Raw genomic sequence first — 15437 nt, forward strand, 5'->3', positions numbered from 1 at the left:
CTGCCCCCAGTGCCAGCAAGGATTGCTATTATTGCTCCCACATCACATCAACCAAGGATATTACAAAAGATGTGCCCAGCCTTCTGGATCACAGTGTAAGCAGACAACATCAGAAGGAAGCACAGGGCAGGGCAGGGGAAGGGGGGAAGGAAGGAAGGAAGGAAGGAAGGAAGGAAGGAAGGAAGGAAGGAAGGAAGGAAGGAAGGAAGGAAGGAAGGAAGGAAGGAAGGAAGGAAGGAAGGAAGGAAGGAAGGAAGGAAGGGGAGAGGGACTTTGCCTTTTGTAGGGACTGCTAACACACTTTGGGACCTGTATTTCAGTAGCTGTATCAATCAGACCTCCAAATCACGCCAAAAGCTCTGGCATCCAGCCAAGTTCAAAAAGGCAGCGGAGGCTGCTCAAACTTTTGCAGGCAACAGAGTTAGCCCTGACTGCTCATGTGCAAGACGTAAAACAACCTGTCTGGCGCATCAGTGCTACATCTGGAAGAAGACGCTGGGTCAAACGGTGCCTAGCACAAGCTCCCCCCCTCCAAACAGCTTGCAAAGCTCCCCTTCCCACACAGGGTTTCAGCCCCACCCTCTCTACTCCAAGGAAAGCTTCACTTGTAAGGGAAGGGCTTTGTAGATTTAAAATAGTCTTTGGGGAGGGGGGAAGCTACCCCCCCCCCTTACTGACCAATCCCCCTGCAGCCAAAACCATCCAAGTAGGGTTGGCAATTTCTCCCTGGCCACCAATGGGGGGAAGGAAGGTTGCCAACTCCAGGCTAGGGAACTCCTGGAGATTTGGGGATGGAGCTTGGGGAAGGCAGGGTCCTGGGGGGGGAGGGACAATGCCCTAAAGTCCCCCCTCCACTCCAAAGCAGCCACTTTCTCCAGGGAAACTGATCTCTGGAGATCCCCAGGTCCCCCCGGGAGGCTGGCGTCCCCCATTTGCATTAGGTACCGACTGTCCTCAGTTTCTACCTTGCCCTGGAAAGGGTTGGGGCGCCTTGCTGTGTTGCAGGGACCTTCCAGAGGTTCTGCCGGGCAAGCGGGGGGGGGGGGGGGGGAGGGGATATAAATGCAGGAGGGGGGGGGCTTCACAAGGAGCGAAGCAGGCACCCAACATCTTTCCTGGTCATCGTCGGGCGCGGGGGAAGGTTGCTAGATCCAAGTTGGGAAACTCCTGGAGTTCGGGGGATGGAGCGTGGGGAGGACGGGGGGGGGGGGGGCGCTCAGTGGGGGGACAATATCGTCGAGCCCCCCCCCCCGAAAAAAAAACCCCTTCGTTTCTCTCCAGGGGAAGCGAGAGGAGCTGCAATTCCGGAGGTCCCCCCGGGAGGCTGGCATCCCAAGGGCCTCGGCTCTTTCCACGTGCCCGGCGCTCCCCGCGGCGGCTCCTCTGGGGCAGGTCCAGGGCGGGGGCGCCGGGAGGAGGCGGGAGGGCGTGGGAAGGGGGCCAGCCGGGGGCGGCAGCGAGCGGGACTCACCTGGCGGGGGGCATCGCCGGCGGGGCTGGGCGGGGCGGGCTCCGCTTCTCCTGCTGCCGCCGCTGCTGCTGCTCTCCCTGCTGCGGCTCCTTTCGCGGTGGCCCCAGCAGCAGCCCGCGCTCCCCTTCCCGCTCCGCTCCGCCACGCAGAGGCAGGCAGGCTGGACTCTCTCTCGCTCTCTCTCTCGCGGGCGGCGGCTGGCTCCTCCCAAGCGGCGGCGGCGGCGGCGGCTCCTGGGCAAGGCCGGCAGGGGCTCCTCCTCGTCGTGGCGGGCTGGCCGGGGAGACCCGCTCCCTCGCTCGCTCTTGCTGCCGCCGCCGCCTCCCCTCGGCGGGCACGGGAACTGCACCCGCCAAGCCCAAGGAGCGGAGGCGCTGCCCCGCGCCGTGGCCAACCTCCCGGCGGTGGCTGGAGATGTCCTTGCGGCTGCGCTCCCGCCCGTGCCGGGTGCAACCCTCGGGAGCCCCCGGGGCAGTCGCAAATCAGCTCAGCGTCTGAGTGCCCATAGCCTGCAGGTCCCTTCTCAAAAGTCAAGCCCAGTCAAATTTCTTTTTACATCCCGCCCTCCCCCGCCAAAGGCAGGCTCAGGGCGGCTCACAGGCGTGGGAACCACGATTTAAAACAAAATACAGTGTAAACAAGAATTTTAAAATACAATTCCGTTACGTAAATTAGTTAAAATAGATAAAAAAAAAAAACAAGTACTATAAGGTGCTATAGGTCACAATCATACATAAGATGGCTAGATGGTTACAGGTCAGCTCCAATGTCGGTTCAGCCGGGTTCTATCTTAAAAGCAAGCTGGAAGAGAAAGGTTTTGCAAGCCCCGCGGAATTGATTCCGGGCCCGCAGGGCTCGCATCGTCTCTGGAAGCTGCCGGGGAGAGGCGAACTTGGCAAGTTGGGCAAAGAGCAGCTCTGTGGCTGGCTGGGCCTGCAGGTGGGGAGGGGAAGCCGGCCTGGGGCCCCTAAAGGCAGGGCCTACTTGACCTAATTGTTAATCTGACTCTGCTCCCCGGGGTGGGGGGCCGCTCTGCAAGGGGGCTTCTGGGGCATTGGACCCCACCGAACTCCTCCCCCGCCCCCCCAGGCTCCCCCCCCCCCAATCTCCAGGGAAATCCCAGCTCAGAGTTGGCCACCCTCCTTCCCTACGGTGGTTACCTTACCACCAGCCAGGCGCCTTCTAGAACCGGGTCTGCTTGCCAGCCTCCGGGGACAACCTGGAGATCTCCCAGGATTTCAGCTCCTCTCCAGGCTGCGCAGACCAGCTGTCCCTCCGGAGCAGGGCTGGCCAAACTTGCTTAATGTAACAGCCTCATAGAAAAATAACGTCAGATATTTGAGAGCAGCAAGACAGGAATGGGGAGGAAGGAAGGAAGGAAAACAGATGGGGGAGGGGAAAGAAGGCAACTTTAAATGCATTCTCCAACTTGCTGGCTGACTAGGCTTGGAGAAGTGATTAAAAGAGGCCAATGCCTTCTCTAAGCCAGCTGATGGGGCGGTGGGGGTTTGAGAGCTGCACAATTTGTGAGAAAAAAACACACCTGGCTCCTGAGCCACAGTTTGGCCACCCTGCTCTGGAGGAAGCGGCTGCTTCACAGGGTGGACTTTTAAAATTATTATGACTGATTTCCTTCCAAGGGGGCTCACGGCAGGTTATGTCTCCTTCTCCTCTCCTCCATTTTATCCTCACAACGCCCCTGTGAGAGCTGCCGCCCCCCAATCTAGTCCAAGGGTGGCCAAAAGAATAAATCTGAGATGTTTGAGAGCCCCAAGAAAATGAACATCAGGTGTTTGAGAGCTGCAAGGAAGGAAGGGAGATGAGGGGAGGGAGAGGTGGAAAGAAAGCAACTTTAAATGTATTACCCAAGCCACCAGCTGGAGAAGTGATTTAAAGAGACATAATGCCTTCTCCAAGCCTGCCAATATTTTTGGTATTGACATACTCAAATAAGGGATATTGGCTGCTTATCTCATTACATATACTTAACCAATTTTCACTATATTTTATTGTATTCTTTTTTTTTCTAATGGCAAACTAGAATGATGTTTATAATGCATGTTGCATGTTAAAAGGTAAATAAGGAAGACAAGAACATCACTAGGAAATACATGTCCCTTTGTTTTACCTAGACTTGTAGCAAGGGCAATTAACAGGCAACGTTGATTACCTTTTATTGATTTTCCATGCAACTGCTATCCAGACTAAATGTCCTTCCAATTTGTTAATTTCACTATTTTGCTATTGGATTATAACTTTGGAGCACTTTGCATGCTTAACCACTGCCCACCAGCTATACATAGCTCTGCTCACTGTACCTCATTCCTTGTCTGATGAAGTCTGCATGCATACAAAAGCTTACATTCTGAATAAAACTTGGTTGGTCTTAAAGGTGCCACTGGACTCCTGCTTTGTTCTACTGCTTCAGACCGACACGGCTGCCCACCTGGATCAACGGACTAAATTATATCAGCTCAGCATCTACCTTAAAATGCTTCTTGTATTATAATTGCCATAATAAAACTTACTCCCATCATACTTTTCAAAATGACTTTCTCCTGGCTGGCCACAGTGGCGTGATGAAGATTTCCATCTGTCTGCTTTATATGTTTTAGCGATTTCCCTATTTTTGTGTGTGTGTGTGGGGGGAGATATTAGAAAGTTTATCAAATCTTAGAGTTCAGCAAAAAATCTCAGAGGGGGCTCAAACAATGGAGCCCAGAAGCAAGTATTGGGGAAGGGGGGGAGTTAAGAAAGAGAGAGCACAATAAAATCCAGAGGTTCTGGAACTCCGCTTCTGTGAGCTGCTGCCCAAAATGAGGCCTGATCCTTCCTAGCCAACTAGGTGAGAGGACTTTGATGGGCGTTTGGCATCTGCAGATGAGGAGGGCATGGACTTCCTATCTGTACACATGGCCAGTGCGTGGGAGTAGGTCAAATAGGTGGCTACCTAGAGCACCACCTGGCTTAGGGGGCGCCATCAGGCACCCTCTCTCCCCACGTGCAGCATGTGTGCTCCTTGGAGCATGCCTTCCCCGATGGAAAGCAGGCTCCATGGAGTGCAGATGCTGCCTGGCTGGTTTCAGACCCAGGAAACATGAAAGCGGATGGCGCCTCCACAGTGTGCTCCTCGGAGCCCGGCAGAGATAAATTAACCAATTGCAAAAGCTGAAGACGAGCTCCTGTTGAAGTCGCATGCTGCCATTCATCCTTCCTACTCTATTTTAACAGAGCTATCGGGTGGGAACCATCGCTCAGTGGTAGAGCATCTTTCTCGCATGCACAAGGTCTTGTCCCTGGCACCTCCACCTAGAAGGATCAAGTAGAAACAGTCATGTGAAGGTCTTGGCCCTGGCACCTCCAGCTGAAAAGATTAAGTAGTATTCTCACAAATTTTTAAATCTCACAATTTTTTTTAAAAAAATTCAAATTTAAATTAAAAAAACTGTAAATTAAAAATGTAAATAGTTTCAAGTTTTTTTTTTTCATTTCTCCTACAATCATGGCTTTTTTTTAAGCAGGAACGCACAGGAACAGAGTTCTGGCTGGCTTGGTGTCTGGGGGTGTGGCCTAATATGTAAATGAGTTTCTACTAGGCTTTTTCTACATACCTATGTGAAACAAGGGTGATGTCATGGGGTGTGGCCTAATATGCAAATGAGTTCCTACAATTCTCAGTTTTTTTAATTGGGGGAAGGCACTAGTGGGCAGCTCACTTAAGGTGTGGCCTAATATGCAAATGAGTTCCTACAATTCTCAGTTTTTTAAATTGGGGGGGGCACTAGTGGGCAGTTCACTTAAGGCACCAAAAACCCTAGCACTGGCCCTGTCTGCGCACAATATGCCACTTTGGTTTTAGGACTATCTCAAAGTGTTGTTCAGTGGTAGAGTATCTGCTTGGCACTCAGAACGTCCCCAGTTCAATCCCCCACATCTCCAGTTAAAAGGACAGGGCAGTAGGCAGGGCTTGAATTCAGCAGGCGCTCACAGGAACACAGCTCCTGAATCTCCAGCCAGGGTCTCTGCACATAGTGGAGAATTCTTTGGCTCCTTCCCCCAAATCTCCAGGTATTTCCCAACTCAAACCTGGCAACCCTAACTGGGCCTCCTTCAGAGAGACAGCAGGGCACTCCAGCTTTTTTGAGCTTGTGGGCACCTTTGGAATTCTGACATGGGGGGGGGCGTGCAACCACAATGCAGCCCCCAAGCACAACACACAGAGGAAAATTCCTTGCAGGTGTTCCTGCAGTTTTACGGAGGGGGTTAGATGGGACCCACTAGGGCAGGGGTGGCCAAACGTGCTTAACGTAAGAGCCACACAGAATAAATCTCAGATGTGTGAGAGGCACCAGACACAAACGTCAGATGTCTGAGAGAAGGAAGGAAGGGAAATAGGGAGAGAAAGAGGTGGAAAGAAAGCAACTTGAACTTTAAATGCATTCTCCAAGCCACTGGGTGGCTTGGCTTGAAGAAGTGGTTTAAAGAAACAAATGCCTTCTCTGGTGGGGGCTTCAAGAGCTGCACGATGTGTGTGAAAGAGCCACATGTGACTCCCGAGCCACAGTTTGGCCACCCCTGCACTAGAGAAATGGGTATAAGGCAGCTTCACATTTTCATGTGGCCAAGACCTGATTGCGTTTCATATTTCAAAACTGTTGTGGCATGGTCCAAGCCGAAGGGAAGAAGAGACCATGGGTGTGTGGGGATGGGAGGGTGGGGGAGAGATCAGGACCTTGAATCAAGCAGATTTTTTGAAGGAATGTGGGTTTATTACAGGAAATGTTGGATCCCACTAATCCAGCAGAAACAGCAGCTGGGATCGCCTTTGGTTTAGGAGTGGAAAGGGAGGAACTGCAAGCTTCCTTGTTTTCAAATACGATGCTTCTGATAGCAGTATCTGAGCAGAGCTCTTTCAAGCTACAGGGACCATAACGCACATTGTTGATAAGCTGTTTTTGAACTGTTGCACTGCTGTTCTGGTTTTTCAGAGCATCCCTGACAGGTGTTTGTCCAGCCATTGCTTAAAGACTGCCGGTGAGGAGGTCAATTGCACTGTTGAACAACTCTTACTGCTAAAAAGTTTTCTCTATGCCAGTCCTCTCCTCTGCTGCCAGCAGGAACAGCTCCCTGCCCTCCTCTAAGTGGTAGCCCTTCTAATACTTCAAAAGAGCAATCATGTCTCCCCCTTCAACCTCCTCTTCTCCAGACTGAATATCCCCAAGTCCCTTAGCCTTTCCTCATTGGGCTAGCTCTCCATGGTTACTCGGAAGTAATCTACAGTGAGCACTGTGGCACTTACTCTCAACACATACTCAGGATTTGCCTTCACTCTGAATCTCAGGGTCTCAGAGCAGCTCACAATCTCTTTTATCTTCCTCCCCCACAACAGACACCCTGTGAGGTAAGTGGGGCTGAGAGAAGCTCTCCCAGAAGCTGCCCTTTCAAGGACAGCTCTGTGACAGCTATGGCTGACCCAAGGCCATTCCAGCAGTTGAAAGTGGAGGAGTGGGGAATCAAACCCGACTCTCTCAGATAAGAGTCCATGCACTTAACCTCTACACCAAACTGGCCCTCCTTTCTCACATCAGGCTTTCTAGTTAATACAATTCAGACTATCCCTGAAGTTTCCAAGGGTAGCCGTGCTGGTCCATAATAGAACAACTAGATTCGAGCCCAGGAGCACCTTAGAGACCAACAAGATCTGGGGGAGGGGGTACAAGCTTTCCAGCATTAGAACTCCTTCGATCAGATAAAACTCTCAAAAATCTTGTTCTCTAAGGTGCTGCTGGACTTAGATTTAGCCATATAAATCAGTGGGCTCTTTTCATCAACTTTATTTATTAACTAACATCATATATCCCCTGCCTTCCTCCCCAAAAGGACACTGAAGTGGTTTGACACACTCTCCCCTTCTCTTTTATCCTCACAACGAACCTATGAGGTGGAATAACTCAGAGTATATTACTGGTCCAAGGTTTCCCAGCAAGCTGCTAGGGCAGAGTGGGCATATGTATCAGGACCTCCCAGCTCTGATTTGGACACCCTAACCACCAGCTCCTGCTAAACACACTATATTTTAATGTATTCTTTTTTCCTAATGGCAAACTAGAATGATGTTTATAATGTATGTTACATGTTCAAAAGTAAATTAGGTGGACAGGAGCACCTCTGGGAAAGGCATGTAATGAGCAGCTTCCATTTATTGCCTTATGACACTCTCACCATCATTCTCCCATTCTGACATGTGACTATTCTGTTGGTTTCCTAAGCAAATGCTATCCAGACCAAATGCTCTTTCAGTTCGTTAATTTCGCCATGAGTTGTTTTTTTCTAAACTAAAACCTCCATATTCAGGTTAAATTGCCGTGTTGGCACTTTGTGACAAATAAGTGGGTTTTGGGTTGCAGTTTGGGCACTCGGTCTCTAAAGGGGTCGCCATCACTGGCATAGGTCATCCTAAATATAAAGCAATTTGAAAGTTGAGTGCTGCGAAGAGAGAGGACTGTCTGTCGGTTACTAGTGAGTTTCAGTAAAGGTCTGAGCTTTGTTGCGTTGGGATTTTTAAAAATCAGTTTCTTAAGAAGAAAAATGGTCTTTCTCTGTGTTGATATGAATCACTCTTCCCTTTTCTCCTGCCTGAAGCTGCACCTCCGCAGTCTTGCAGGTTTAAAAAGTCAAAAGCTCCAGGTGTTTTCAGAGGCAGTGTTGCCAAAGCAGTCGTGGCTTGACCATTTTAGGACATTCAGCTGGCTTTGCCCAAACTTCCCAAGCAAAACGGTCAAAGCTTAAGTATCCATTTATTGTGAACTGTGTTTAACTGTTGTGGTGTTTTCCTGTGAGCCACACTGGAAAAGTGGCATACAAGTATCTAACATAAATGATATAATGGCTCTCTTTCCAAAATTCCACTCATTACTCAGCACCATTTTACAACAACAACAACAACAACAAAATTTTATTTGTATCCCGTCCTCCCCGCCGGAGCAGGCTCAGGGCGGCTAACAACACAAACATTTTTATTTTGATGCTTGCATCCCATATGAAAGCAATGACTTCTTGGAGTACTTTCCAATAGATGAGACCAGGCCTCAGATTCATCTGGAGCTCACAGGAGCACAGCTCCTAAACCTTTCTGATATGCCCTCCTCCTCCTTCCCACCTACCTTGTCCATTGAAGAGTAAGTGCAGCTGCATAACAATTCCTGGATTAGGAAAGTGGGCAGCCAGCCACCAATGGCTTTGCCACGAAAAATTAATATCGAAAGTATACAAATTACTATTGAAATGGTCTACAGAAGAAGAAGAAGTAAAATCTCAAATGATTAAATGGGCAATTAATGTGAATAGAGAAATGCAAATGGATACATGGGAGTATCTTTGGAAGAACTCGATGAAGATATCAACATGTCAGAATATTAAAGAGAACTGTTTTAAGATGATGTATAGGTGGTATATGACTCCGAAAAAACTGGCAAAGATGAGTAAAAAGATGTCGGATAGATGTTGGAAATGTACAAATCACAAGGGTTCTTTTTTCATATGTGGTGCACTTGTGAAAAAGCGAAAAAGTTTTGGCAGATGATACAACAAGAAATTTCAAAAATTTTGGGATACGACTTCAAGAAAGTTGCAGAGACTTTTCTGCTAGAATTACAAATGGAAAAATTTCCAAAAGAAGATAGGACTTTAATTTGGTATTTGCTCTCAGCTGCTAGGACATTGTATGCGCAGTTGTGGAAGCAAGAAAAAATACCAGAGAAATGGGACTGGATCGTGAAAGTTTTATCGTGGAGTGAGATGGACAAATTAACAAGAACTTTAAGAGACTATGATTTGGACGTGTTTAAAAAAGAGTGGAAGAAATTTAGAGGATATATAGAGCAAGAGTCGAATGTAAAAAGACATTGGACAATTTTTTAATATGAATGTGAGAAAAGAAAGACATTGAACTTTGATTGGTTAAGGGTACCTTTATAATTGAATTTTAGTATATAACCTCGGCGGGAGTCTAGTAACGGAGGGAGGGGGGATTGAAAATATCATATGGGTTAGAGATAGTAAAGATATAATTAGACATTGTAACCATATGTTATCAAAAAAATTGTTTTAAAACCGGTTTTGCCACGCCCCCAGCAGCCCTCATTAACCCCTGGAGAAGCCCATGCCAATGAAATTGCTGAGCAGTCAGGTTAAAACGGATAAAAGGAAGTTCTTCACCCAAAGGGTGATTAACATGTGGAGTTCACTGCCACAGGAGCTGGTGGCGGCTACAAGCATAACCAGCTTCAAGAGGGGAGTGGATAAAAATATGGAGCAGAGGTCCATCAGTGGCTATTAGCCACAGTGTGTGTGTGTGTGTACATATATATATATATATTGCCCACTGTGTGACACAGAATGTTGGACTGGATGGATCATTGGCCTGATCCAACATGGCTTCTCTTATGTTCTTATGTTTCTCCACTTCTTATGTGATTTTGGGTGGCAGGTGGCCTGCTGGCCTTTTGACTGAGGGGGAGCGGCCCAGGAGAGCCCCAGGTGAGTAAGGCCTGCTTGGGCTGGCTGAATGACCAGCCCAAGCAGGCCTCGCTCGCCCGGGGCTCTCCTTTCTTGGATCGGGTTGCTTTTGGCTGGGGGGTAGTGGCATATGCTAATGAGCGCCACCACCTATTTTTCTACAAAACGACCCCTGGATGAGACTGACATTAGCCCATCCCCTGGGTTATTAAGGTATTTTATTAAACTTTAGCAGACTCTGTGCAAAGGCTTATTGGTAATTCTTATCTGGCCAAGGAGATTACTGACAGGTTCATTCATTCTGAAGAGAGGGGAAATGGATTTCTCATTTAGCTGTCAGTTTGTGTTCTTCATTTGTCAGGGGGGATGGGGGGGGGGAAAGATTTCAGCTTTTCCTTCATTTGTTAAGACTTACCTTCCCATCATAACCAGAAAGGTAGAACGTCGCTATTCATCTCAAGTAGGTTACAGAAATGCCTGAGGTATGAGGTGGGATTGGTTGCTTCTGAAAGACATCATGATGGATCTCTAAGCCCAGCGTCTCCAGCATAAGAAGAGAAGAAGATGAGGCTTTTACACCTCGCTTCCCTCTATCTTAAGGAATCTCAAAGCAGCTTACAATCGCCTTCCCTTCCTCTCCCTACAACAGGCACCTTGCAAAGGAGGCAGGGCGGAAAGACTTCTGCGAGAACTGTGACTGACCCAAGGTCACCCAGCTGGCTATATGTGAAGGAGGAGTGGGGTATCGAACCCAGTTCCCCAGAGTAGAGTCCTCTGTTCTTAACCCCTCCACCACGCTGGCTCTGCTGGACCAGTCAAAATGGTATAAAGCAGGGGTGTCGAATTCATTTGTTACGAGGGCTGAATCTGGCATAAATAAGACCTTGTCGGGCTGGGCCATGTGTATACCTATTTAAGAGTAGGTAGAAGAAGAAGAAGATATTGGATTTATATCCCTCCCTCCACTCCGAAGAGTCTCAGAGCGGCTCACAATCTCCTTTACCTTCCTCCTCCACAACAGATACCCTGTGAGGTGGGTGGGGCTGGAGAGGGCTCTCACAGCAGCTGTCCTTTCAAGGACAACCTCTGCCAGAGCTATGGCTGACCCAAGGCCATTCCAGCAGGTGCAAGTGGAGGAGTGGGGAATCAAACCCGGTTCTCCCAGATAAGAGTCCGCACACTTAACCACTACACCAAACTGGCTCTCCAGGTAGCACAGATATAAACTATATAAGGGACATAGACAAACATAAAGATTTTTTAAAAAAACCCTTAAAACATGCTTAAAACATTAGTACTTGGTCTTAAAGGTGTTTTCTTTGTATCTCTTCCATGGGATCGAGGGAACTGGGCAAAGAAAGCTCTGGCTCTTTTCTACCTTCTCCAGGGCCCCAGGAGGGGGAGGAGCCTCAGCCAATAGAAGGAAGAGAGGCTTGGCTCAGTATCTCTGCTGTGCAATTGAGAGAGCCTGGAAAAACAAGCTCTGCCTCTCTCCCTTCCTCCCCAAGAGAAAATAGAGGTTTTACTCTGTAACTCCTGTGCGATTGAGCAAGCCTTGCAAAGCAAGGTGTTATGCAGAAGGAAGCAAGAGAGAGGGAGAAGGAAGGCTCAGGGGCCTGCTAGGAGCTCTCTGGGGGCCTGATTCAGCCCCCGTGCGGCATATTTGTTTCATCATGTTTTTAGCCTCACTGCGTCATCAAAGAGCTCCAACCCCTTGTTCTTTTCCATGCCATTTTCTCTGTCATGAAACCCCTTTTCAGTTGGGGTAGCCAAACAAGTCTAAGCCTTTCATGACAGGGTTGCCAGCCTCCAGGTGGTGCCTGGAGAACTCTTGACATTACAACAGATCTCCAGACTACAGAGATCGATTCCCCTAGAGCAAGGCCGTAGCTAGGATTTTTTTTTGGGGGGGGGGACTTTTTAAAAATTCAGGGGGCACATTAATTTGTTAAAAGCCCCCTCCCACCGAAAATATATATATGCCCTCGCACACCTTCTGCCCTGGTCGTGACCTCCACTGTGGCTAGAGAGCCACCCCGCCAATGATTCAAATCACGTGGGAGGGCCGACAGAAGCAGTCAGCCTGCCTCCACCGTTTAAAGACCCCTAGTCGGAAGGGTCTTTAAAAGGCGCGGCCTTTGCTCTCTGCCATGGCCTTTGCTCTCTGCCACTGCTGCACAAGAGAGGTGGAGGCAGCAGCCACATTCCTCCCCATGCAGGGCAGGCATGTGGGAGTAGGCCAAGTAGGCACCCCCTCTACCACGAGGTGCCCCCTCTCCCCAAGTCCTGCGCAGCTGCTGTCCTTTGCCAAGGTCTCCCGAGGCTTGGGAGGCCTCGACAAAGGTCTGGGGCAGGGGGGGGGAAGCAAGGGTGCTCAGAGAGCGTGCCTGCTCCGCTGCCCTTCCCTTCCGGACTTTGCCGAGGTCTCCCGAAACTCAGGAAGCCTCGGCAAAATCGGGGGGGGGGAGGGGGTTTACAATGATGTAATTGTGATGTCATCAGATCATGGGAAGGGAAACGGTGGCAGCAGAGAACAAAGGCTGCTGATTCGGGGCATTGGGGGGCCCCCACCCAGAATTTTAGGGTGGGGCCCCCATAGGCCCCTCCGTGGCTACGGGCCTGTCCTGGAGAAAATGACTGCTCTAGAGCAGGGGTCCCAACCCCCGGGCTGTGGACCAGTAGTGGGCCACGGCCTGTTAGCAACCGGGCCGCAGAGTGAGACGGAGGCAGCACACCGCCCTTTTCGCTTGCCTGGGTCCCAGGTGAACAAAATTGCACTTGCTGTCGTCCAAAATGGAGGTCAAGTTCTCAACCCATTCAGGAGCAACATCTCCATCAAAGATGATCCACTGGTGTTACTGCAGTTCCCCTCTCAGCCTCACTCTGAAGCACGACCACTTTTATTTGCCTGGGTCCCGGGTGGGCGGAAGGGGCAGCGTGGCAGTGAGCTTCGTCTACCCCTCATTTAAAGACCCCCAAGGGGGGGAAGGGATGGGGTGTGGGGTGGGGGCAGCCTGAGGCAGCAAAAAACCCAACACCCCCACCGGTCCGTGGAAAAATTGTCTTCCACAAAACCGGTCCCTGGTGCCAAAAAGGTTGGGGGCCACTGCTCTAGAGGGTGGAATTTATAGCACTATAGACCACTGAAGTCCCACCTCTCCCCAAACCTTGACCTCCCCAAGTCCTGGCTGGTCAGCGGGGGCTATAAATCGCACAGGGAGGCCGGCTGCTGTTCCCACTGCCTGTCCTGCAATATTTGGATTGTAGGGAGGGAGGAGAAAGCAGTGGGGAGCAAAGGCTGCCGGTTGGGAGCCTTGAGTCAGGATCCTCCACCCAGAAGTCGGGGCAGGACCCCCACAGGCCTCCCCCCATGGGTACGGGTCTTTCCTGGAGAAAATGACTGCTTTAAAAGGTGGGCTTTATAGCACTATAGCCCACTGAGGTCCATCCCCTCCCCTCCCCAAACCATGACCTTCACCAGGCCCCACCCCCAAATCTCCAGGAATTTCCTAACCCAGAGTTGGCTACCCCAGGGGTGGAACCACACCCCCTGGTGTAGCCAATCCTCCAAGAGCTTACAAGGCTCTTTTTTGTAAGCTCTTGGACGATTGGCTACATCAGCGCTGTGTGGCCTAATATGCAAAGGAGCTCCTGCTAGAATTCCATCCCTGGGCTACCCTATTGGTTAATGTTTCCAATTAACAATAATCGCACCTTGGATTAACCTCATTGGCTGCAATACTGCCACTGCACATTTCAGATCCTCTTATTTAGCTAATATTGCCGATCAAAATCTCAGAGCAGCCTTTACATCCTTGCATTTTGAAACAATGCCAACGGCTATATTAGCCGGCCATTGCCGCAGAACACCCAGGGAACAACGATTTTGTCTCTGTGGTGCTCCTGCTATTATATTCTTAATTGTACAATGTACGCTCTGCCCAGGTTTAAATTCCTCTCTGAGATCCTATCCGATTTTTGTTCTTATTCAGACTCAGAAGATTGTTTTTGCTAACTGACTCTGATGCCAACATATCTTATAAAGTGGATGTGTATATATATATATTGCAGCCAGGGCATATAAATTTAACTAACAACCAGGGCATATAAATGTAGGGATTTAACGAACACTGATTCTTGATGTTATTTTCTGATGTTTTATGATTTTTTCACTCGAACTCGATAATGAATGCATGGTTTTATTTTATTTTATGTCTTATCACATTTTATACAACCATATGTTGATTTTATCTTTGGTTTGTCACGGCCTCTGGCTGAATCCAAATAAATGCTATTGGTTAACATCCGAACTTATGCAGAACTGATATCCACACCAGTTCCTTGATGTGCAATCCGGCACTGGAAAACACAGAGCTGGTTTTGCTTTTTGGCCTGAAATGACACTGATGTTCATTTGGAGGGGCTGGATTGGGTGAAACGTAGATCAGAAACTTAAACGAGCCAATAGGGTGAGCTGCTTTCCTCAGCTGTGCAGGACATAACATGAGAATTTAGTGCAGCCTATCTGTCAAACAGCCGCTCCTTAGTCATAATCCTGCCTTTCATGCAAAATCTAATACTTCACTGGATCTCTAAATCTTCCAGCCATGGGCTTGAAAAAATGTCTCCCCCTGCCAATAGTCCCTCCAAGCTGTGGAGTCTCGTGAGCAAAAATTCCATTTTGTGAGCTCCTGGCATTAAAGTTGTGAGCTGCTGCATAAATTAGTTTGCCCTGGGGCCATTTTTCCTGAGCTAAGACAAAAATGCGTGAGCCAGAGCCTAAAAAACTGTGAGCTACCTCACATTAACTCAGAGGGAACACTGCCCTGTGCCCCTCTTCTGGGCCTTGGTCCTCAACCTGAAGTATTCTGGGTCTTTTAATGGCTAGCGTAGCATAGTTGGGAAAGCATAAGATATAAACTCTAAGTCCCTGGTTCAAAATTGGAGACCTGCCCTGAAGTCACGTGAACTGCTAATTAGTCTCCTTCATTCTTCCTCTTCCTATGGCAAAAAATCCCAGCAGGGCGACTGTAAAAAAATCACTGAGATAATGTGTGCAAAGCACTTAAAGCACTTAGGAAAGAAAGAGCTATACATTATTTTATCCTTTTTTTCTACAAGTGTTTTAAAAGCTTTTTTTGTGCAGGTAGACGAAGCTCCCATGGACAGCTTGTGATTATCATTCCTCAAGGTCTCTTTCCCTTCTGCCTTTGGCATGCCAAAATATATTATAACAGTCCAACCTGATTAGACTATTTAAGATGTCCTGTGCATTAGACTGCTAGAAAGCAGTGTTATCCCTGGCAGTGCAAACAATACACGGTCTCTGAATCAACTAAAAGCAGTGGCGGGGCAAACAAAACGCAATCTCTGAACTGAGTAAAAGTGACCAAAGCAGTTTACTACCCACTTCACATAGCCGTAAGATAGCCACAAGCAGGGCTCTAGA

The 15437-nt window shown here is 48.9% G+C and overlaps 1 protein-coding gene and 1 pseudogene across 1 annotated transcript in view; both read right to left on the minus strand.

The window, feature by feature from the left end:
- Positions 1 to 1626, minus strand: part of LOC132578015 (poly(rC)-binding protein 3-like) — a 421925-nt gene extending 420299 nt beyond the window's left edge. The window contains exon 1 of the mRNA XM_060247818.1: positions 1472 to 1626. The gene's annotated coding sequence lies outside the window, so the exon portion shown is untranslated. The remainder of the gene's footprint in view (positions 1 to 1471) is intronic.
- A 12000-nt stretch (positions 1627 to 13626) lies between these two features.
- Positions 13627 to 13747, minus strand: LOC132578691 (U4 spliceosomal RNA; annotated as a pseudogene).
- Positions 13748 to 15437: the final 1690 nt, after the last annotated feature.

The sequence above is a fragment of the Heteronotia binoei genome, chromosome 10 (genome assembly GCF_032191835.1).
Source record: "Heteronotia binoei isolate CCM8104 ecotype False Entrance Well chromosome 10, APGP_CSIRO_Hbin_v1, whole genome shotgun sequence".
In the NCBI taxonomy this organism is placed as follows: Eukaryota; Metazoa; Chordata; class Lepidosauria; order Squamata; family Gekkonidae; genus Heteronotia; species Heteronotia binoei.